The sequence below is a fragment of the Podarcis melisellensis genome, assembly GCF_964234715.1.
Source record: "Podarcis melisellensis genome assembly, chromosome: 5".
Taxonomy (NCBI): Eukaryota; Metazoa; Chordata; class Lepidosauria; order Squamata; family Lacertidae; genus Podarcis; species Podarcis melisellensis.
In genome coordinates this window covers 83,365,337-83,387,786 of record NC_138537.1, presented here as the reverse complement: position 1 = coordinate 83,387,786, position 22,450 = coordinate 83,365,337, and the positions used below count along the sequence as shown (strand labels likewise).

The 22,450-nt window shown below is 46.2% G+C and overlaps 2 long non-coding RNA genes across 2 annotated transcripts; one reads left to right on the top strand and one right to left on the bottom strand.

The window, feature by feature from the left end:
* The first annotated feature begins 638 nt into the window (after positions 1–638).
* On the top strand, positions 639–7,708 carry LOC309371032. Its single transcript, XR_014168798.1, has 3 exons — positions 639–730; positions 6,459–6,564; positions 7,278–7,708. It is a non-coding gene; the product is annotated as an uncharacterized lncRNA (long non-coding RNA).
* Positions 7,174–21,469, bottom strand: LOC309371033. Its single transcript, XR_014168799.1, has 3 exons — positions 21,150–21,469; positions 10,910–11,050; positions 7,174–7,324 (listed from the first exon to the last, which is right to left on the bottom strand). It is a non-coding gene; the product is annotated as an uncharacterized lncRNA (long non-coding RNA).
* Positions 21,470–22,450: the final 981 nt, after the last annotated feature.

Genomic DNA, 22,450 nt, shown 5'->3' with positions numbered 1-22,450 from the left:
CATTCCATCCTAAATGTTTAGGATGGGTGATAATACAGAAGTACGTAGTTCTGGTGACATCTCTCAAGACGATCCATAAAAAAAGAACCTGAATTTGCAATATTAAGTGTGCCGTAAGAATGTCCACAAACCTAGACAGCCTCTTAAAAAGGAGAGACATCACCTTGCCAACAAAGGTCCATATAGTAAAAGCTATGGTTTTCCCAGTAGTGATGTATGGAAGTGAGAGCTGGACCATAAAGAAGGCTGATCGCCAAATAATTGATGCTTTTGAATTATGGTGCTGGAGGAGACTCTTGAGAGTCCCATGGACTGCAAGAAGACCAAACCTATCCATTCTTAAGGAAATCAGCCCTGAGTGCTCACTGGAAGGGCAGATCCTGAAGCTGAGGCTCCAATACTTTTGCCACCTCATGAGAAGAGAAGACTCCTGGAAAAGACCCTGATGTTGGGAAAGATGGAGGGCACAAGGAGAAGGGGACGACAGAGGACAAGATGGTTGGACAGTGTTCTCGAAGCTACCAGCATGAGTTTGACCAAACTGCGGGAGGCAGTGGAAGACAAAAGTGCCTGGTGTGCTCTGGTCCATGGGGTCACGAAGAGTCGGACATGACTAAACGACTAAACAACAACAACAAAAGAATGTCCACTGGTCTAAAGAGTTATCCGTTCTTGGTTGGACTGGTGAGTTACTTCCTTGCTCAGCCATGAAATTACCCAATGGCCTTTGGTAAGTCACTGTCTAACCTACCTCCCAGGAATGCCGTGAAGACTAAATCCCAAAAAATTGGATGTTCTCGATCTGGAGTTCCCTAGGAAGAATGGTGGAAGTTTAAAAAAATAAATAAAATGCTTCTTTGTAGCTGATTAGCAAGAAGGTTCACCTCACTGAGTCTGCCTGCATTTCAGGAAAACATTTGTGTGCTTCCATTTTTGGATCTGAAAGCAGTTGATTACATGGATATTTGTTCCCGCCACATATTACTGCAATACATAGAGAGGGGTAAATTTTGGCCTGCTTTATGATGTTAAAATTCTATTTACGGTACTCAATACAAACTAATGATTAAAGAAAATACCAGTAAGCGATCAATTGTTGGCATTCCAACGTGCTCGATAGATTACTTATGACCAATCTGCTAATTGCAATGTGTGACTCAAGCCGCTCACTTATAATATGTAGCAGTAATGTAGTTCTTTAAACAAACATGTTTAGCATTATGGATTCCCTGTTAAGTGGGATGTTTTCTTGGGAACTGAAGTAGTTTCTCTCATATATATATATCTTTTATATAATAAGGCAACAGTCAGTGCAAGGCCAGTTCCTTCCCTAGCAGAAATGGAGACTGCAATGCATCAGAGAGTTCCCTTGTCCAGGCCTCGATAAAATGAATGGCAACTATATTATAGCACAGTGGATGGAATCACACCTTTTACACCACCCCCAAGCACTGGTGGAGGAAGAGGAGTGAGGGGGGAGCGCACCGCCCCTGGCAGTGCGATCCCCAGGGTGCCATCACGGCTGTCCCCCTGCCTGCGCTGGGCGCCCCGCCCCCAGGATACGCGCCACCCCGCCCCCGCCTGCTCTCCGCCCCCCCCCCCGTGCCAGAGCATGAAGCTCTGCCACTGCCCCCAAGAGCTCACCGAATAGCCCATCTTGCTTTCTAAAACATAACATGACTTTTTGAGATACAGTGGTACCTCATGTTACATATGCGTCAGGTTACATACGCTTGAGGTTACATACTCCGCTAACCCAGAAATAGTGGTTCAGGTTAAGAACTTTGCTGCAGGATGAGAAGAGAAATCGGGCTCCGGCAGCACAGCAGCAGCAGGAGGCCCCATTAGCTAAAGTGGTGCTTCAGGTTAAGAACAGTTTCAGGTTAAGTACAGACCTCTGGAACGAATTAAGTACTTAACCTGAGGTACCACTGTATTAGAATCCAGCCTGTTCTTGGCCGTAGTCACACCCCCAACATACCCTCATGTTCCTCCCACCAGTAGATTTTGGAGTTATGAGTGTGTGCGCACAAGGATAGCACCTTTGCAGAGAGAGAGAGAGAGAGAGAGAGAGAGAGAGAGAGAGAGAGAGAGAGAGGCTTCTACCCACTCAGTTTGGTTTCCTAGAAAGCTTACAAGATGATGCACATGTCAGGAAGCGAAACCACATGGGCAGATGTTTTCGTGCCTATCCAAAGCAGAGGCTGCCACAACCATGTCAAGAAATGTACAAACGAAGTGGGTTTCAGACAGCCAGGCTGAGTCACATCAGTTTCATTTTAACAAAAGGAAAAATGTATTCTGGAAGAGTTTCCTGCACACCAATCAACAGAAGTTTCTAGTCCATTAAAATGTTTTGTTTGCTTATAAGGCTTATGTGTCTCCTTTCAGGACAAAGCACACTTGAAGTGGATTAGGAAATATCATTTGCTTCAAATGCACAGAAGGAACATTTGGCTTCCAAGAAGTTTTATGGAACAAGCCACTTGCAATGCTTCTAGTCCAGGCCTGCAGTAGCTTCCTTTTATCAATCCACCTGTCACTCATAATAGCTGGTCAATTCAGCAAAGTTGTCCCCACAGGCCATATGCCTTCCTCCGCCCTCATTGCATTTCTTGTCATGGATAATCTGATGCCTTGGTCCATGCTTTTCTAGTTCTAATAGTGGGCAGGTTTTGGAATTTGAACAGTGCTCCTTTTCAGGGGGTGGCGCTGTGGGTAAAACCTCAGTGCCTAGGACTTGCTGATCGTAAGGTCGGCGGTTCGAATCCCCGCAGTGGGGTGAGCTCCTGTTGTTCGGTCCCAGCTCCTGCCCACCTAGCAGTTCGAAAGCACCCCTAAGTGCAAGTAGATAAATAGGTACCGCTTTATAGAGGGAAGGTAAACGGCGTTTCCGTGCGCGGCGCTGGTGCTGGCTCGCCAGCTGCAGCTTCGTCACGCTGGTCACGTGACCCAGAAGTGTCTTCGGACGGTGCCGGCTCCCAGCCTCTTGAGCGAGATGAGCATGCAACCCTAGAGTCGGACACAACCGGCCCGTACGGGCAGGGGTACCTTTACCTTTACCTTTTCAGGTATAACTGCCTTGACTTTCTGTGCCCAAATAACCATCCACATCTGCATGATAGACAGTAAATTAGCAGATCACAGAGTTGGGTCTATTTGCTCAACATTGCCTTTTTGTGTCCACATTCATAATCATAATCATAATAAATTTTTATTTATATCCCGCCCTCCCCAGCCGAGGCCGGGCTCAGGGTGGCTAACAACAATAAAATAATACAACATTCTAAAATCATTTCATTAAAAAATTACTTCAAATCAAATTGATGGCAACCATTGGGCTAGAGTTCTGTGAAGATTGCCCAAGGAGGGAGTCAGGCTGTGCCCTGGCCAAAGGCTTGGCGGAACAGCTCTGTCTTGCAGGCCCTGTGGAAAGATGTCAAGTCTCACAGGGCCCTAATCTCTTGTGGCAGAGCGTTCCACCAGATCGGAGCCACAGCTGGAAAAGCCCTGGCTCTGGTTGAGGCCAGCCTAACCTCTCTGTGGCCACATTCATAATGTGAAAGGAAAAGGAAAGAACCATCTCTCTCTCTCTCTCTCTCTCTCTCTCTCTCTCTCTCTCTCTCTCTCTCTCTCTCTCTCTCTCTCTCTCTCTCCTGGTTTGGCAAAAGCTTCTTTTGCCTTGCAGTCTGCAGGAGAGTCTTCAGCATCACAGGGGACCAGGCTTAGCCTCATGTAAACAGATTTCCATGCAATAGATCTCCCAAGCTTCCTCAACTCCGGGTGAAAGTGACCCTGTACAGACTGCTCAGAGCTTCCTATCCCTTGGAGGAAGATGAGCTCTAAAAAAATAAAAAGCAGTGTCTTTGATATGTTGTGCATTCAGGATCACTGGCAGGTTCAATATTAGAGACAGGAAAAAGCACTGAACAGACAAGACAGATAGTTGTTTGGTTTGACAGCACTCCATCATGCACTCCAGCACAGTCTGCAAAAAAGGGGGGGGAGGGCAAGTCCACAGGAGGAAAAGAGCCTGCCATTTCAAAAAGAAGGAAAGAAGAATCTCTTTCTAATTCTTCATTTTTCATACAAGAAAGACAAAACGGAGGTCTTTTAAACATAAAGGCTTGTTTCTCCCCTCCCAGCTTAACCACCTTGGCTTGCCATTTGTATTTTCCTGTCCATGCCGCAGAAACCTTAATAAACCTTTTGCTCCTAAGGTGGTGAGGTTACAGCTGTTACATTTCTGTCATTCAACCCCTTTTTTGCTCGTTTCAGTCCCTGTGATTCTTTTAAAAAATAAATAAAGCAAAGCAAAGCAGCCACTTTGTACCTTATATGTGAGACCCCTATATAAATAAAAGCAAAACATCCATGTACCATCCCTCAGATTGTTAAAGAGAAACAGCAATCCTAGCTTTGCCAACTCAACTGGGGTTGGGTGAGGAGCCTAGGACTTGCTGATCAGAAGGTCGGCAGTTCGAATCCCCGTGACGGGGTGAGCTCCCGTTGCTCGGTCCCTGCTCCTGCCAACCTAGCAGTTCAAAAGCACATCAAAGTGCAAGTAGATAAATAGGTACCGCTCTGGCGGGAAGGTAAATGGCATTTCCGTGCGCTGCTCTGTTTCGCCAGAAGTGGCTTAGTCATGCTGGCCACATGACCCGGAAGCTGTACGCTGGCTTCCTCGGCCAATAAAGTGAGATGAGCACCGCAACCCCAGAGTCATTCACGACTGGACCTAACAGTCAGGAGTCCCTTTACCTTTACTATGAATGCAGGGAGCCATCACATTGGCAGTCTGTGTCCCGGACATGTATACATTCATTGTACTGTCTGAAAAGACCCCTGGACATACAGTTGCATGGATGTCTACACAACTCCTCTCCAAGCATTTGGAAACTCTGGTAAAACAGCATTCCTCAGTGTGTACAGTTGTTTGTGTTGGCTTAGGTCTATGAACCTCCCAAAAGGCAGCAGGGTGGCATGGTTGAGCTGTAGGAATAGAAGGTGAAGAAGGAACAGTTAAATAATATTAAATGATTATTTGTAAAGTGTTTAGCCCGCCTTTCCACCCACACAGAATGATAATTCACTATCATTTTTTTAAAAAAACCGCTAAACAAAAATCAAAAGTGGGAGGCATAACAACATACCAACTAGCAGAAACAGAAAGAATCAGTTCATACTAGGGAAAACTTTAATTAAAGCTTTTTCAGGATTTAATTAAAGATTTTTCAGTACATCTTATCATGTCTTCTTCAGGACTGCTGAAGTCCAGCCAGTAGATTCATCGCTAGTCTTTCTCCATCGATGTTCCATCAACCATCCTTGCTATTGCATTGCTCCAAGCTCTCAAACAACAACAACAAAACAGGTTGCTGATCAGGCTCTTGCAGACAGGAGAGGAAGTGTAGGCTAGACCATTTGGACCACCTAGATCTTTGCTCCATTTCAGAAGGCAGCTAGGTTCTCTGCAGGACCACCAGATGTGGCAAAGAGAAAGTCCCTCAGAATTGTCAGCAATCCATAAATTTACATTTTATTAATTTTAATGTGGGAGGCAGTGGAGGACAGAGGTGCCTGGTGTTCTCTGGTCCATGGGGTCACGAAGAGTCAGACACGACTAAATGACTAAACAACAACAACAATTTTAATGTGAATGTATTGATCCATAAAAGTTGCTTTAAACAGTTTCATTGTATTATTTAAAAAAAATCTTCCTTGATCCCACACTCTTCCCTTCCAGTATTGCCACAACAATTTTGTCCTACTCCAAAATCGACCCCCTGCTTTAGAAAAAAAAAAGGCATGTTGTATCTAGTTGAGTCCTTTATCCATCCAGCCACATACTCGTACACACACAACAAAAAAGAACATCAAAGGAGCAGAAGAGTCGGGTAGAAGGAAAATAAAAGAAGGAAGAGAGAAAAAGATAAATGAATCCAACAGTGTCACGCATGTCCCAAGTGGAATGGCCAGGAAAGGCCACAGGGCGATGGTGTGGGAGAAGGAAGACGGTGAAAGCCCAAAGAGCCAGCCAGGATCGCTGAAGTAGATTATATTCTCCTTTGGGCATCTTTCGTATCGACATTTTCCAACATGACTTTTGAAGTTCACTGTTTCGGTTTGGTATTGGATTTTCATCTCTGTCTTGTATTGGATTTCATCTCTGTCTTTTTGGAATTCCAGAGTGGTGCTGTTATCGTTCAGCTGATATTTCATACATTTTTATATATCGTGTTGCCTTTCAGTTACCCATTTTTGTGCTGGCTTTTCTCCTAAGATGGGGCATATCCTAACAGGATATTATCCTATGGTGGGGCACATGGGTGTGTCACACATACCTGTTTCTGTTTTTCATAAACTTCCTTAAGCTCCGTCTTGTAAGAAAGGTGGGGTATAAGTCTAACTAACTAATAAATAAATAAATATCCTCCTTCCCCTGTTTCTTATGGAAGTATTGGGACGCAACTCTACTTGCAATGGAAAGAGTAGATAGAGAAAGGAACCTCCAAGTTTCCCCGACCACCCTTTCTGATGTAACCTGTGCTAACCTTCCCTAAGGTACTAGATTTATACTCTTGCTGACCTCATTTCCTGCTCCTCCTTCATCCTTACCTTGGGGAGATGTTTGTATGTCTGCTGCTGAGAGCACAGAACTTTGTCTCTCCAGCGTAGTTAGAACTAGGATCTGTTCAATCAAGCATGTATAGTGGTACCTCGGGTTACAGACGCTTCAAGTTACAGACTCCGCTAATCCGGAAATAGTACCTCAGGTTAAGAACTTTACTTCAGGATGAGAATAGAAATTGTGTGGCGGCGGCACAGCGGCAGGAGGCCCCATTAGCTAAAGTGGTACCTCAGGTTAAGAACAGTTTCAGGTTAAGAATGGACCTCCAGAATGAATTAAGTTCTTAACCCAAGGTACCACTGTATTTCCTTTAATAAACTTAGCCTTTGGCTGATTGACATCTGGTGCCCTTTTTAATGTGTTGTGGAAGGGGGAATTATTGGCTTGTTTTTGTTCTTATTATGTGCGTATTTTGTTTTTATACTGTAATTTAATATTGTGAACCACCCTAAGATCTATGGATATAGAGCGGTATACAAATAATAATAATAATAATAATAATAATAATAATAATAATAATAATTTCCCCCTAAACTAATGTGATTACATCCAGAAATAGAGTGTGCTTCTCCAGCAGGAATTCAGTGTTCGGTTCAAACTTCTGCTGATGCAGTTAAACTCCAAATGCCATCCTTTTCTGTTGCAGATGAAAGAAGAATACCATCTCATTATTCCAGAGAAGGTCCTGCCCTGCTGCATGGACACAAAAGCATGGATTAATGAGGGCACAATCCTCCAATAAGTTCTCCTGCACAAACCCAAACCTCTGAAATGAATGGGCCATTGGTGCAGCTACCAGTCATTTCAATGGGCCTTGGAGCCAGTTTCTGTCATGTGAAAGATACATTTTTCTTCCTCTGTTTTTGTACACCTCAGCAATTTAATCCCTCTTTCCTCCCTCTGATTTACAAATTTAACAGACAGCAACAAGGGCCGGGGGAGGGGAACATATTAGAGAATTACACATTTGAAAAGAAGAGAGAAGTCCCTCATCAAAGATGAGTGCTACAATAAGGCTTGGATAACGTTAGACAAATGACTACAGCATTTAAGAGACAACAAAACAATAGACTTTAATGCTATGATGCAGTAATTGTTTCCCATCCTGCAAGTAGCATAGCTCCCTCCTTTCAGTTTGATTTTGTATGATGATTGTTCTCATTTTTGGTCTATCCTGAATTGTGTGTGCACATACACCAGAGACTGAGTTATTATACCATAATGCTAGTTCTAGTTTCACAAGAACTTGCAAAACGCCCGTCATGAGGACCTGTTGCTTGCACAGACATGGAGGTGCAGTTTGTCTCTTTGCAGAGCACACTCTTTGTGGAGATCACTCAGCCCAGTATGAGGGATTATAGTGCCTGGATTTGAACCCATGCCAATGATGGCAGCCATGTGGAAGAAAATAAAGGAGCCCTTTGGGACCCAACCTGTCCCCTGATCATGATGTTCCCAGAGCAAGAAGCATATTTTCCCCTTTATCATGTATATTGCAGCCATGTGGCGCTGTGGTCTAAACCACTGAGCCTAGGGCTTACCGATCAGAAGGTTGGCGGTTCGAATCCCAACGACAGGGTGAGCTCCCATTGCTCGGTCCCAGCTCCTGCCAACCTAGCAGTTTGAAAGCATGTCAAAATGCAAGTACATAAATAGGTACCACTCTGGCGGTTTCTGTGCACTGCTCTGGTTCGCCAGAAGCAGCTTAGTCATGCTGGCCACATGACCCAGAAGCTGTATGACGGCTCCCTCGGCCAGTAAAGCAAGATGAGTGCCGCAACCCCAGAGTCGTTCACAACTGGACTTAACGGTCAGGGGTCCTTTACCTTTACCTTTTTACCTTGTTCCATTAAGCTCAGCAGGTCCCCATCAGCATAACACCACATCCCTTTTTTTAGCCTGTCTGCAGCCTGGGCTTCATTTAAGTGCCTAAACCAGCAACCTCAGTCTGCAGATCCCTGCACTGTAAGGCCAAACTAAGCAATATGCTGAAGACTAGTCTACCATGTTGTTGTTGTTGTTTAATAAAAAGAATGGCAGCTGCAGAAGGCTGCCACTTTCAGTGGAAAAAGAGGGTACCAGAGCCACAGCCAACAGGGGCCTCTGACTTTTGCTATAAAATAGAATCTATCCCTCCTAGAAACGAAGTTATGAAACAAAGTGTGCAGGCACCTTCTAAGCAATTATCCTGCCTGACAGTGTTTTTACCCAATGAGTGAAATCAGAACTGAGATAGAGGAGTTAATTGTTGGGACACCAGGCCATAGGAATCCCTGGGGTCTTAAAGGGCAGCTGTTGTCCCCTTTTCCTGCTTCCACCTTGATAATGAGTCCTTGGAATCTCTAGTTTGCCCTTCCTTCCCCCCATAGTAACCAGGATGCATCTTACCCATCATGGGTTCATCTGATATCAGGAGTCACTGGAAGTTATTTTTCTGCAACTATGACCAACTGTGGATAGATGTTGAAGTATCCACCACCACCACCAAATGGTAACTGCAAAATGTGAAAACTTGGGAAAGAGGCTTGGGCATGTCTCCTTGTGTTCAGTTGGAAAGACCAGGCAATTTTTAAGAATCCTCTGTATAGTTAACTTACAGTACAAGTTTATTGCCTTGCTTGGGAACTTCTGATCTACACAGCTCCATTCTGGGTTCTGTTCCTTTGTGTGATGCAAGTTGTATGATAGAGCCCTATCTATTAGTTTATAGGTGTTTTATTCAAATGGACTGGTATTTGATGTTGGAAATATTTATTTGTTTCAAAGTCATTTTTGCTTTTCACCTCAGAGGAGTTACATGTGCCCAAATATTTTCTCCCCTTCCTTCTCTCCTGTTTGTTTTACTTTCATGGTTTCAAGTTGGAAGGTCTTCTCTCTGCCCACCTCCCACCCACCCCAATCTTCCTAGTGACTTCCTAAATGATGGTTTATATTGATGATAAATCACTCAGCAGTGCTCTAAGTGCTCGGTTACTTACTCACACACACAAAAATACATATGAATCACTTCACCCATCATTGAAAGGCAGCTATTGTAAGAGTGAAATGCAGGAGCTTGCACAAAAAGAGAGAACATGGCTCCTTGCCTCAGAACATTACTGACAGCAAGTTTTCTAGAGGGGCCAGGATCCAACAGCTCCCATTCTCCATATACATAATCAGAGAACAGACATTGGGGATTTCAAAGGTGGGAAACGGGTTCTATCTGAGTCACAGAGAACATAGCAAGGGCAAAGGTACCAAGGCAATCTGTGCATGTTTTGTTCAGAACAGCGGTTTTCAACAGTCCACTTGCAGAGAGCCCTTTCCAGGTCAACATTCATGCAAAGGAACCCTGCAGAAAGTTGTCATTCAAAGTCTTTGAAGAAAGACTGCAATCCAAAACATACTTCTTGTTTAGTTGTTTAGTCGTGTCCGACTCTTCATGACCCCATGGACCAGAGCACCGCCAGGCACTTCTGTCTTCCACTGCCTCCCGCAGTTTGGTCAGACTCATGTTTGTAGCTTCAAGAACACTATCCAACCATCTCATCCTCTGTTGTCCCCTTCTTCTTGTGCCCTCCATCTTTCCCAACATCAGGATCTTTCCCAGGGAGTCTTCTCTTCTCAGGAGGTGGCCAAAGTATTGGAGCCTCAGCTTCAGGATCTGTCCTTCCAGTGAGCACTCAGGGCTGATTTCCTTAAGAATGGAGAGGTTTGATCTTCTTGGAGTCCACGGGACTCTCAAGAGTCTCCTCCAGCACCATAATTCAAAAGCATCAATTCTTCGGCGATCAGTCTTCTTTATGGTCCAGCTCTCACTTCCATACATCACTACTGGGAAAACCATGGCTTTACATACAGACCTTTGTTGGCAAGGTGATGTCTCTGCTTTTTATAAACATACTTACTAGGGGGTAAGTAAGTCTCTCTGAACTTAGTGAGACATATATCTCAGCAAGCATGCAAGTGACTGCAGTGTGAGCAACACAGTTTGCAAAACCAAAGCCTTTGAACAAGAGAGGGATCAGAACCCAGCTTATCTGAAATCCACTTTCTTTGTTCCTATAAATTTATAGCCCAGCTTCCCTCCAAGGAGCTCAAGGTGTGCATGGTTTTCCGCCTCCCCGTTCTATCCTCAAAAACAACCCTCTAAGGTGAGAGACCACAACCATGACTGGCCCAAGGCGACCCACTGAGGACCCCAACATTGTGCATGCACAGCGGCACTGTTTATCTCATTTCAACTTAAGCAGGGGCCATGCCCACCAATACTGCAAAGTTCTACAACAGCCACACCTTCTGGACAATCCCACGGAGAGCTCCTTGCATTACAAATTACAGTGATTTGGTCACATTAGAATCTGAGTGAAAAGGCTACAGTCCTCGACAGATGGAGCTGGTGGAAGGTCTTCCTGGTCGTCGTCAAATTCTGGCATTCTAGGGAAATCCATAGAAATGGCAAGGTTTTGGACTCCGGTAGGGCTTTCAGCAGGAGTGCACCCTCAAATATGCCTGCAGCTATAAGTTACAGGTGCTCATCAGAGCTGGAACAAACAAGGCTGCTACCATTCAGGAAACAAGGACGATTTCATGAATTCTTAGCTTCTTCTTTTTTAATGTGACTGGATTCCCCTGTCGGGTCTATCTGATTCTGGGCATCCCTGTCGATGCCGAGAGGCCCCTAGGCCCTGACTAGCAATGATGGTGTCATTGGCACATGTCAGTGTCTCTAGGCCTCAGTGCTGCTGGTTGCTAACTGAATGTGATAGAGCAAGGGTGGAGAAATTCTGCCTGTGGCCTCCAATTGCATCTCAGTCTCAGAAGAAGCTCTACAAAGAAAAAGGTCTAGAAAGAAAAGGGGGGGAGAAAAGGGCAAGGAAGGGTTGAGGCAGATTCTCATGGCAGTGCTGTGGTTGGTTCGTGTTCTTATGTTGTTCCAACCTTCGCAGACACAAACCTTTCTGTATTTCTAATTCAGACAGAGGGAGCCAGCAATTTGGGGGGTAGTTATTTACCCTTCCTGCCACCCTTGGCACCAGCTGTACAAGAGCCATATCTATGATGCTAAATTTCCCCTTTTAATCACAATATAAGCAAATGTGAATTCTGGAAGAGTTGTCCCTTTTGTCTTTAAGTGTGCAATAGTGGCAGTGTAGGGGCAATAGCAGGCCTTACCCGAATGGATTATTTTGTCAGGAAGCTGGACAATGAAGCGCAGAAAATACAGTGTCATTGAAGAGGGCAAAGCAGAAAGTCAGGTGGCTAGTATTTATTAAAGCTGAGCAGGAGTGGGACTGGTTGGGCAAAAGCCAGGGAGACCCACAGTAGGTACAGCTAGAGACAGGTAGGTGGGGGCTGCTTGTCCTAATGGACCAGCCTCTAGCTGAACCAAGCATTCATGACTGGGGAGTGTGGGTTCCATTTTCAGACTAATGCTATGTTATGATACTATGTCATACTCCAGGGGCATTCTAGAAGGAAACAATGGTAGCCAAGGACTACCAAGGAAACAATGGTAAGGAAACAATGGTAGCCAAGGACTACCAGGACTACTAATGGTAGCCACTACCATTGCCACAGCAGTTTTAAGGAAGGATAAGAGGGACTGCTACACTCGCCACTGCCAAAGGTATAGGGGAAGCTTGATAGATGCAGAAAATTTTGCTTCCCTACACACACACAACGCGCAAAATCCTCCCCAGGGCCAGCCCAACCTTGAGGCAAAATGAGGTGACTCCCTCAGGTGGCAGGATCTCCAGGGGCAGCACATCCTGATGTAGATCCTCATCCTCCCCTTGTTCCCGATGTAGATCGTCACTCGCTCCTTCTTCCATGGTAGGGAGGGACGTTGTCATTTTGTGGTTCGCCTCGGGTGCCAAAATGTCTTGGGCCAGCTCTAATTGCCTGCATTTTCACCATTTGCTAAACCAATTGTGGTAGGTTTTTGCTGGGCAGGGCAGGGGCTACCTCAGCACTAGGCCCAGCCAATCCAGAGGCACTATACTGCCTGACAATTGCAGGGACTGACCACAGATGCAAACCCTGGTGCCTCAGCAAGCTGGGCCCTCCCCTGAGCTTACTGGTTCAGTTCCTGGAATTCCTGACAGGCGGATTCAATACCCCTCAAGCAATAGGGCTTTCCTGAGGGAAGGCATGAAAACTGAGTGGTACAAACTGATAAACGTGCTTTCAAAAGGGAAGGCGGTTATTGTGCAGAGAAAGACCCTAAGGGTGTTTCCAGATGATGCGTACAGCATAATTCACCACTGCTTGCACAATTATTGCCAAGTGATCCACACACACACCCTCCTCAAAGTAGCACTTCCATGGTGAGAAAAATAACCGTTTCCCAGCACTTAGCTACAAATGTTTTAAATGAATGAATAAATGGATGAATAAATGTTTAACGCTCACTCAGCTGTACGTGCCGCTAGCTGGAGGAGGGAAAAAGAGAGCATTTTCCAGCACAAAATATTGCAGCTGGGGAAAACGGGATACCTCGCAACAGAGGGTTCCTTGGAGAAAGTCAGTGGGACTCTGGGCAGCAGGTGAGAAAAAATGGTGCATTTTGTGGAAAGTGTGTCACTTCCGTATTAAAAAAAACCTACCTTGCAGAATTGCGGGTTGCAATTTCATTGCACTGTTTCTCAAGCTGGAGAGCATGTTGCCTAGACATCTCTCCACTGAAATATATGGGAGTCATATGAGAGAGCTGGCATGACATGAGCAGGAGAACTTCCTGTTAGATCAGTCTTAAGGCTGCCATTCCTGGAAACATTAACCTGGAAGGCTGCCATTCCTGCACATTAACCTGGAAAAATGACATACCCTCCATCTGACTGGGTTGTCCCAACCCCTCTGGGCAGCTTCAAATATCTATAAAAACATAATAAAATATTTGTCATTTTTAAAAACTTCCCTATGCAGGGCTGCCTTCAGATGTCTTCTAAAGTTTGTATATATAGTTACAGTATTTATCTTCATAGCTCTGGAGTCGCATAACTCCAAACCCTCCAACATTTCTCTGATGAACAGAGGAACATCCTACCATACCCTCCTCCAACATTTCTGCGATGTAAATAGGGACACCCTGGTAAAGTCGGACATTCCGGAATCAAATCAGAAACCAGGACGCCTTCTGTAAATCCGGGACTGTCCTTCCCTGGAGATTTGGCGGGTCTGTCTTTGAATACACACTGAGGGTTCGGACTTCTGGTGCTAGGAAAAGCTCCCTTCCTTTACCTGCCCCTCAGATCTGAGAGGGATCCTCAGACCTCAGAACAGGGATTCTTTTTTGCTCTCCATCGTGCAATGGTCGGCCTGTTCAAGGCTGTCAGACCTGCGAAGCTAGGAATGATTTGACGCGTCAGGGATGGCTCGAACGAAAGGTATTGGCCCGCTCGCGTCAGAACGGAGCTAAAGCGCTTGGAAAGGACAGGTGTACACACCACAGAGGAAGCGGCTTTGTACCGCGTCAGACTATTGGTCCGTCCCGTTCAGATTGTCTACACTGACCAGTAGCAGAAATCTCCAAGATTTCAATCCGGAGGCATTCCCAGAGTCCCAGTCCTTCCTAGTGGAGTCTAGGATTGAATCTTCTGTATGGAAAGCCTGCTCGCTACCTCTGAGCCACGACCTTTCTTCCCTGCGAAAAATGCCTAAGAAAGGTGGTCTCAGAGCAGGCTTTTCCATGGGGGGGGCCTGAAGGACTCTGTCCAACGGGAACGTCTCCTAACTCCATTTAGATGTATGGGGCCTGAGCTGGAGGAGAAGGGTGTGGACACACGGCTTTCGTTCAGCTGCATCCTTTTTTGCGCTGGAGAACTTCCTGGTGCATTGCGCCTTTACGCTTAGGGCTAGAGAAATCAACAGTCTAATTTAAAAACCTTTCCTCAAAGCAACATCACCATAGCTGGGCTCTCTTTCACGCCTATGATTTTTAAAATGACCACCCCAGGTTTGCTTTGAATCTCAGTGGCTATTTTAGCTGCTCGCTGGGCTAACTACTTGGGCTGCACTCCTAACCCCAGTTACCTGGGAGTAAGCCCCACTGAAATCAACAGGACTTACTTCTAAGTAGTAGACATAGTGAAGCTGGTGCGGTAAGTCTGGACAGCACCATTACTATGGATGGAGGAGGGCTACTCTCTTGATTCGGTACCCATTCACCCCAAGGAAGCATCGACAGGCCGAGGCCTGAATCGCTGAGCAAATAAACTTACTAGGAAGGGCACGATCCTGCCCCATTCGTTTCAATGGGACGATTAAACCTGCGCTTAGTTCTCGCCTGTCAAGAGCAAAGGGGATTCCAAAGTGGATTTGCGTTGAGCAGATCCTGCAACAATTGCAGAACATCCACAAAGCTACCCTTTCTAGTCTCATTTCGTTCCGCCTTCCTCGCTCTTCCGCAGCTCTCTAAAAACACTAATATTACAGCCCGGTACATTAAATGAGCTTGCCTTAAAATGGATACAACTCTTCTGTATTTTACTGGTACGTGGGTGCCGGAGAACCGACTTGTATAACTTTTTAAACCCCCGCCTAAACTCCTGTTTTGGTTTTAATTCCAACCTCCCTTTTTAAAAAAAGCATTTATAGGTCACTAGAAAGGTGTTACGTTACATGGCGAAATTTAGGGGCAGGTCCGATCGGTTTCGCCGACTTCTTCCGCTCTAGAAATGCGCTTCACCACTGAGACCATTGGATTAAATGAAAGCTCTCAAAAGCATTGAACGAAGATTGAGTCTGGGGAGCGAGGGTGAGCTGTTGCGTGGAAATGGAATACCTTTGCAATTATTTATCTCGAGAATATGACCGCACAGTTTGGAGGGAGAGAGGTGAAATGTGGAGCGAATCAGCCCCAACGACCTGGGTGGGCACACGCAGGAAACGTATTGAATCTTTCAGTGGTTTACGTCTATTGTTTTAATTAGGAGATCTGGCGCACAGCCGGGTTGATCTCACTCTGGGCTTCTCCATTGGCTGGCTGGATTCTTTTATTCTTTGGCGGAGGGGTGGAGTGAGACAAATTTGGGAAGCGTTTTTCCTCTGGAAGTTTTGCTCAAATTCAGCTTGCTACAAGTAGCTGCTTAGTTTATAGTGTTTATGGTGGCGGTCCCCCCCCCCAGGAGGGGAATTATGTAATTTCATGTCAATCTTCGCCTTTCTGGCCTGAATTTTCGCAACACCACACCCTCCAAAAATAAAAAATAAATTTTAGGTTCCATTGCATTGCATCACTAGGATTTGCAAAACCTTTGTACTTCCCCAAAACTTTTGCAACTTGTTTTGAAAAGGCGAGACAAAAATCCACTATCTCCAAAAAGTGGTGGAAAGGAAATCTATTACAAGGAATCTCTGATAAGATGCCATCTGTTCTGAACACCTGTAGTCCTAAATTGCTTCGGATAGAAAATTCAGTTTTATCTGCCCCCTCGGAGTGAGATTCCCAGGAAGATTTCGAATAGAAAGAAGGGGAGGGACCCCCTCTTCCTCCTCCCCGTCCCTCAGTCTTATCTACTCTTATCTCCCTCCCCTCCTTTTATACTGCACTCGTTCCCTTCCGATTACATCAAGGATTACTCCTATTCCTACCCTCCATTTAAAAATAACAAAATGTGATTTTTATCTGCTTCCAGACTTCTCTTGTTTCCGAAGTGTGAGAGGTCAGGCCGTTGCTTCTCCCTTTAAACGGAGGTAAAGCAATGCGAAACACAGAAGGAAGGAAGGAAGGAAGGAAGGAAGGAAGGAAGGAAGGAAGGAAGGAAGGAAGGAAGGAAGGAAGGAAGGAAGGAAGGAAGGAAGGAAGGAAGGAAGGAAGGAAGGAAAAACACAGGAGACAGAAACAACTAGTTCTCAATTTCCCCCGCGCGCAACAAAAAAAGAGCAAAAGTCCACATTTGGATAGTGGTGGCAGTTCATTCCTTTGCTTTCACTGCCTTGCTATGGAGGGAATGGACAGCGCCGCCTGGCGGTGTTCAGAGGCTTGAACTCCGCCGGGCGGGGGCACCCAGGGAAAACAAAGCCGGAGAATTAAGGAAAATAATAAGAGAATTAAGGGTCCGTCTCATTTTCCCCATCTTCGGGCACCCTTGTATAGCATCCCAGTACGGCATAAAAGTGGAACATGAACCGATTGGGACGCACAGGATACCATCTAAGCGGAGTCACTGCGTTTAATAGTTTTTAATTATATTTTATTTTATTTGGCCAAATCATTGGCTTCTTCCTCGTCCTTCGAAAAGTTTGCGGCCAAAGAAACAAGGGCGGTGGGGATGCTTGACCACGGTTGCGGTGCAATCCAGGAGGACAGTACAAGGAAGGAGAGAGCTCCTGTGACCTCATATCTAAAAGGAAGCCCCATTTGGACTCAGTGGGACTGAGTTCTGAGCAAACCTGCCAAGGCTGGTGGTGCGCAGGCCTAGGAGGCTTGGCCTCGACGTGCGACCTCTCCAGCCGTTCCTCCAGCCCAACCTTCGCGATCTTCCAATGGGCGTCTTCCTGCTGCTGGGTTACCATTCTTGCGTGCCTCGACGTGACGCTGAAGGCAGAGGCCAGTATTGTCTGGTTGTCTTTAATTCCTTGGGGGGAGGGGGTACACACCAGGTTTTTAGGGTGATCTCCCAGCCAGCCAAAATGGATTTACCCTTTTCATTTTTCCACAAGAGCGGTTGAAGATACGGAGAAAGAGCTGAACATAACTGAAGACACGCAAAAATAGCTGCATTTTAAGCACCAAGACACATGCAACCCACCAAGTATTTAACTCTAGGAACAAGACCTTTCTTCGGCTCCGGTACAGCTTTGTAGCGAGGACCCTGGAAATTCTGGGAAATATTCTGGGCTATGTAATATTCTAAACCATAAAGTCTCTCAGTCCCCCCCCCCCCACGGTCTGTCAACTTGGGGTGGTGGGGTTTCCTGATGAATTTGTGCCTGTTCCTTGATTACCGTTCCTTAATTCACCATTTCATGAGGAATAAACTGCTCCTCCTGGACCATATAAGCTTACCTTTCTGGGACATAAACTGCAAATACCTGCTTTCACAGGGATTAAAGAGCTTCCCATCAGCGCCACTTGTCTCTTTATCCATCAAAATGCGCGGAGGGAAAGACCGCCATGCCCTGGAGGGATGTGGCATAATAAATAATAATAAATAATAAATAATAATAATAATAATAATAATAATAATAATAATAATAATAATAATAATAATAAAAAAAAAGCAATCCGGATCTAATCGCTAAGGACCACTTAAAGTTGCTTCGGACTGCAAAACGCAGCAGACGCGGTGAAGACTGGGACGTTACTGAGTTAACAGGTTGCACGCCAGGCGTCGAATAAAAGGCATTATTGCGACACCCCACACCTAGTACTACGACTACTACCCTCTATATATAATTAAGGTTTTTTTCTTTCTCTCCACTGTGTGGGAAGGGAATTTTAAATTCCAGACTCGTGACATTGGCGAGGGGCGAACCCACGTTGGGTTGTTTATTATTATTAAATAGAATGCTCCCCGGCTTCCCATATTGAAGGGAAATTTTAAAAACCGCTTTTGTATGAAACTACATGCATTTCTCTAGGCGATCATTCGTGCCCTTTGTCCAGCCCTCTGCTCCCACGCTGCCCCACCCAACACGCAACACATCTGTTCCTTGGGTCTCTTTGGGGGCTTATGAACAACACGCAACCGTGCGCGTTTCGTCGGACCTTCTCCCAATCTTCCACGTTTCCCCAGAGTCAGGAGACACAGTCCAAGCTGAAGACCTCCAATTCTGGTGTCCACACCAGGCTTTGGACGACATCCTGCACACACACACACCGTCACCACCAGCATCCAAGTCCTCCTCTCCTCTCCTGACCTCACCTGCCCATTTTCTTTCCGCACCGTGCACTGGTAAGCGGGTTTGACCTCATTCTCCTGAAAGAAGGCAGCGCGCAAAAGGCAGCGCGCAGTCTTGGCCTCTCTATGGATTGCTGTGCTTCACCAAAACCAGGTTCCATTACGTTTCCCCGTGGAGAAAATAAACGGGGGGGGGGGAGAGATACCTACGCATTCTGCGCCCTCAGTATTCGAATCAGAACCATAGCATTGTTGAGCTGGAAGGGACCCCAGGGTCATTCAGTCCAACCCCTTGCAAACCAGAAAGGACAACTAAATAATTAATCATAGTCATGCTGTTAGGACTGCTAAGGGAACCAGCGTACAGTTTACAGAGAAAGGCAAATTCTCTGCCCGAAGAGCTTAAAGAAGCTGCTAACCAACATCAAGCCACCTTTTTTCTCACTCCGTGCGCACCCTAACTTTAGTTCACATCTGGCCTGATACACAGTTCCCTCCAAAGCTCCCTCTCTATTTTCGCGACATGTTTTGCTGGGCCTAATAAAGGCATTGCCGTCTGTGTACCTTTGCCATAGAAAGGTACAAAATAATGGTTTTAGGCGGATCTTTTTCAGATGGAAATGCAAATACAAAATATATACGGAAAGAAATACAAAGAGGTAGGTCCGTGTTCTCCCCGCGCTCCACACACAGAGAGAAGCCGAGAGACTTGAGCGTCTGTCTGATGCAGACGAGGCTGAGCTCTTGATTGGGGAGGGCGAGGGGGCTGCCCTTCTGTTGCCTGTCCTCTTGAAGGCGGTTTTGACGTTGAAATTCTCCGACGTACGTCGCAGGGACTAGCGGCTTGCTATCAACTCCACATTAGCAAGACAGAAATGGACTCGGGACCCTATCCGCATATTGCTTGTGTGTGAGTGTGTCAGCTCTGTCACCCACTCGTCCCCTCCGCCCATTTATTGGCTTTTAATATTTTTTAAAAAATATATGTAGGCGACACTGGGCCAGAGCAAATGTTTGAACAGCTCAGGAAGTTTATAAAAAGCGACTGAAAGTTTTGAGTTATACAGGCTAGCGTGAACAGCACCGCCAGAGTCGCTTGCTCGGACTCCAGCCTTATCCACAACTCTGTTAAGCCGATTTACTTAGATTTAGACGTGATTAGGAGAGCCATTGACTTCAAAGACGCTGCATCGCAAAATTAACATTCAGTTTAATTGGCTTTAGCCAAGGTATTTGGGCTTAGCCGTGCTGTGAGACAGACAGATCACTAACTTCCAGCTTTCTTGCCATTTTCACGCAGGCTTAGCGGAGGCTGAGCCCAATGGCGCACAATGGGACAGACTGCTGAGTAAACACGCTCTAGGATCAGAGACTCCGGAATCCTATATATGCCCAGGCAGAAATTCTTTTAAGTACAATGGAGCCTATTGCCGGGTGAATGTGTGTATATATATTTATATTTATCTAACGCAGCAATAACAAAGGAACCTCTCCGGCGGAAAGTTATTCTGCGCCAGCTCCATTGAAATGAATGGGGCGCCTTCAGTCAGACAGTCTTTCCTGGCTCCCATTCATTTCAGTAAGGCTTGCGCAGGAGAACTGTCCGCCGGAGCGGGTCCTTTGTTGAGGGCAGGGCGGGCGCTTCTTTTGTAAGAAAGGTCACCTTTCATCTCATGCGCCCCTGTTTGCTTGACTGTTGCTGCTTTTAACTTAACGCTCCCTTTTAATTCTTCCAAGACGGATTTTCCCCTCTCTGAAAATAGGAAATCTCCACACCAGGGAGATTTGGGTTCATTCCGTTTTCTAAAGCCAAAACAAAGGGGGGGGAACCCAACCCCATTACACTACAAATAAATTGCAACACGCAACGAACAGTTTGGGTTCCTCCATAGTTAGAGAAACACGACTCCTCGTTTCCAAATGTCCACGTACTTCTAGTGACTTGTACACATCTCTGGATCTCCTACTCCTGCATTTGGGAATTGTTCTTGGCTTGAAAAAGACCTCCAGTTCCTTCCTTGCCTCCCATTACCAAAAGAGCCCAGTTAAAATTCCTTGGTGGTGAAATAAAACGAATAATATTAGCAACAGCAAAGGTCGAGAAAGAGGGAGATCGCCCTTGCCCGTCGGTGCGTCTCAAGGCACCGCGTAGAGTCAAGTCACCGTCACCCCCCCCCCCCAGCAGCAGGAAAAACAGCCTGACGTTCTGCAGCGCCGGAAACTCCAACCACGGGGTCTCTTGTTTTCTACCCTCTGCACATTTACTGCTCCTAATTGCTTGGCATAAATGCCTGGGCAAGAGCTGGGCATTTGCTGGCGTCGCTTCTTTGACATAGCTCCTCTCTCTTTTTTTTCTCTCCCTCCTTTTTTGGGGGGTTGGGGCGGTTTACGGCAAAGCTAACTTCTAATTACTGGAGGCAATCTGTGCGTTATGGGCGAAGGCATATTCAGAAGAACGTCTGCACAAACCAAGCAGGTTACCTAGAGGCCACCCCGTTATGAAGTTCCTTTTCCCCCTCCGCCGTAGCTGCCATTCCTCGTTCCTCTCTAAGGGCTGGTTTTCGGCCTATGGGGCTCTCGGCTCTCACCCCCTGCTGCTTAAAAGGAGATAAAGGGGATAAGACGCCTCCACACCACCCTCTTGGGGTGGAATAGCTGTTTCCAAACACTGACAGCCCATTTTTACTCACACAAAGTCCCCCCGCTTTCCATAGCCAGTGTCCTTAGGATCGCACCCTTAAACAGCCATCCTCTGCACCGCCTGCTTGGCTGAGAGCATGCCTGGTCCGGGTCACCCTCCGCACGGGAATTTGGGGGGTAAGAGGCAGCTGAATACAAGGAGGACTGTTTCCTTGTATGTGGCAATTTTGTTTTTTGTTTTTAGACGCCCCTTAAATGGAAGCGAAGTCCGTCCCTTGCAGATCCGGAGGAGGTCTGCAGTGCTGTGCAACCTTCCCCGAGAGTAAGTCCCATTGAACTCAATGCAGGAAGCGGGACTCTCCTCCTTCAGAGGCACAGGTAAACAGCGATGACTGCAGACTGTTTTCTTAAGCTAAAAGCCCGTTTGTCACCCTTTTGCTATCTCTGCCGTCGAGGAAACGCGGAAAGAGTGGGCAGAGGAGCCAGATTCACAGCTGGGTTCCGGCGACGGAGCCCGGAGAAACCAAAATGCTTGCCTTTCAGAAAGCTGAAATCCATAAATAGTGCCCCCACCCCCAAAAAACTAAACGGGGTTTAGAAAGGGAAGGGAGAAGTCTGCGTCAGCCCAACTGAAGTCGACTGAATGGCGCTGCTTTTTTTAACTGCCGCAAGCCAGTTTGGGGACAGAGTGTTCGGAAAACCGAGAAAGAAATAACACGGACCCCTTTAGGAGGCTTGAGAAGCGACTGAAACAGGGGTTCTTCCACAGAGAATTGTCCCACTCGTCGAATGGTGGATTGAGGTCTAAGTCGTAAAGGAAACTATCCAGCTGGAGGTTCTCCTCCGCCAGCCCTACTGAAACGCAGGAGAACTAAGCGCCTTTACGCAATTCCCCCGACTTTTACTGGGCTTCTACAGGAGAACTCCTCCTCGAATTATGCCCGAAGTTTTCCTGGATATTTCCGCCCCACCGCGCGCCCCATTTATTGGTTTAAACTTTTTGGTAAAGTCACAGAAAGTTACTCCAGACGAGAAACTGCCGTTCTCATCCTCCCTCTTCCCAGCCACAGAGGTTCGCTTCCCCCTGCCCCACGGTTGCCAACATTGTAAGCCTGGCTAGCAGTTCCCTAGTTAGAATCAAAAGCCTTGCTTTTCCCTGAGAAGAAGCGGGGAGCGGTTTAAATTGACTCCTGGGTTTTCTAATTTAATTGCCAGTTGTGGTATAGCAGGGGGGAACACACTGTTCTGAGTTAGAAGAGGAAAAACGTTAGTTAACAAATAAAACTTTATATAATTATTATTAAATTAAATCAACACTTAGAGGTTTGTTAGTTTTTCTTCCCTAGTCACT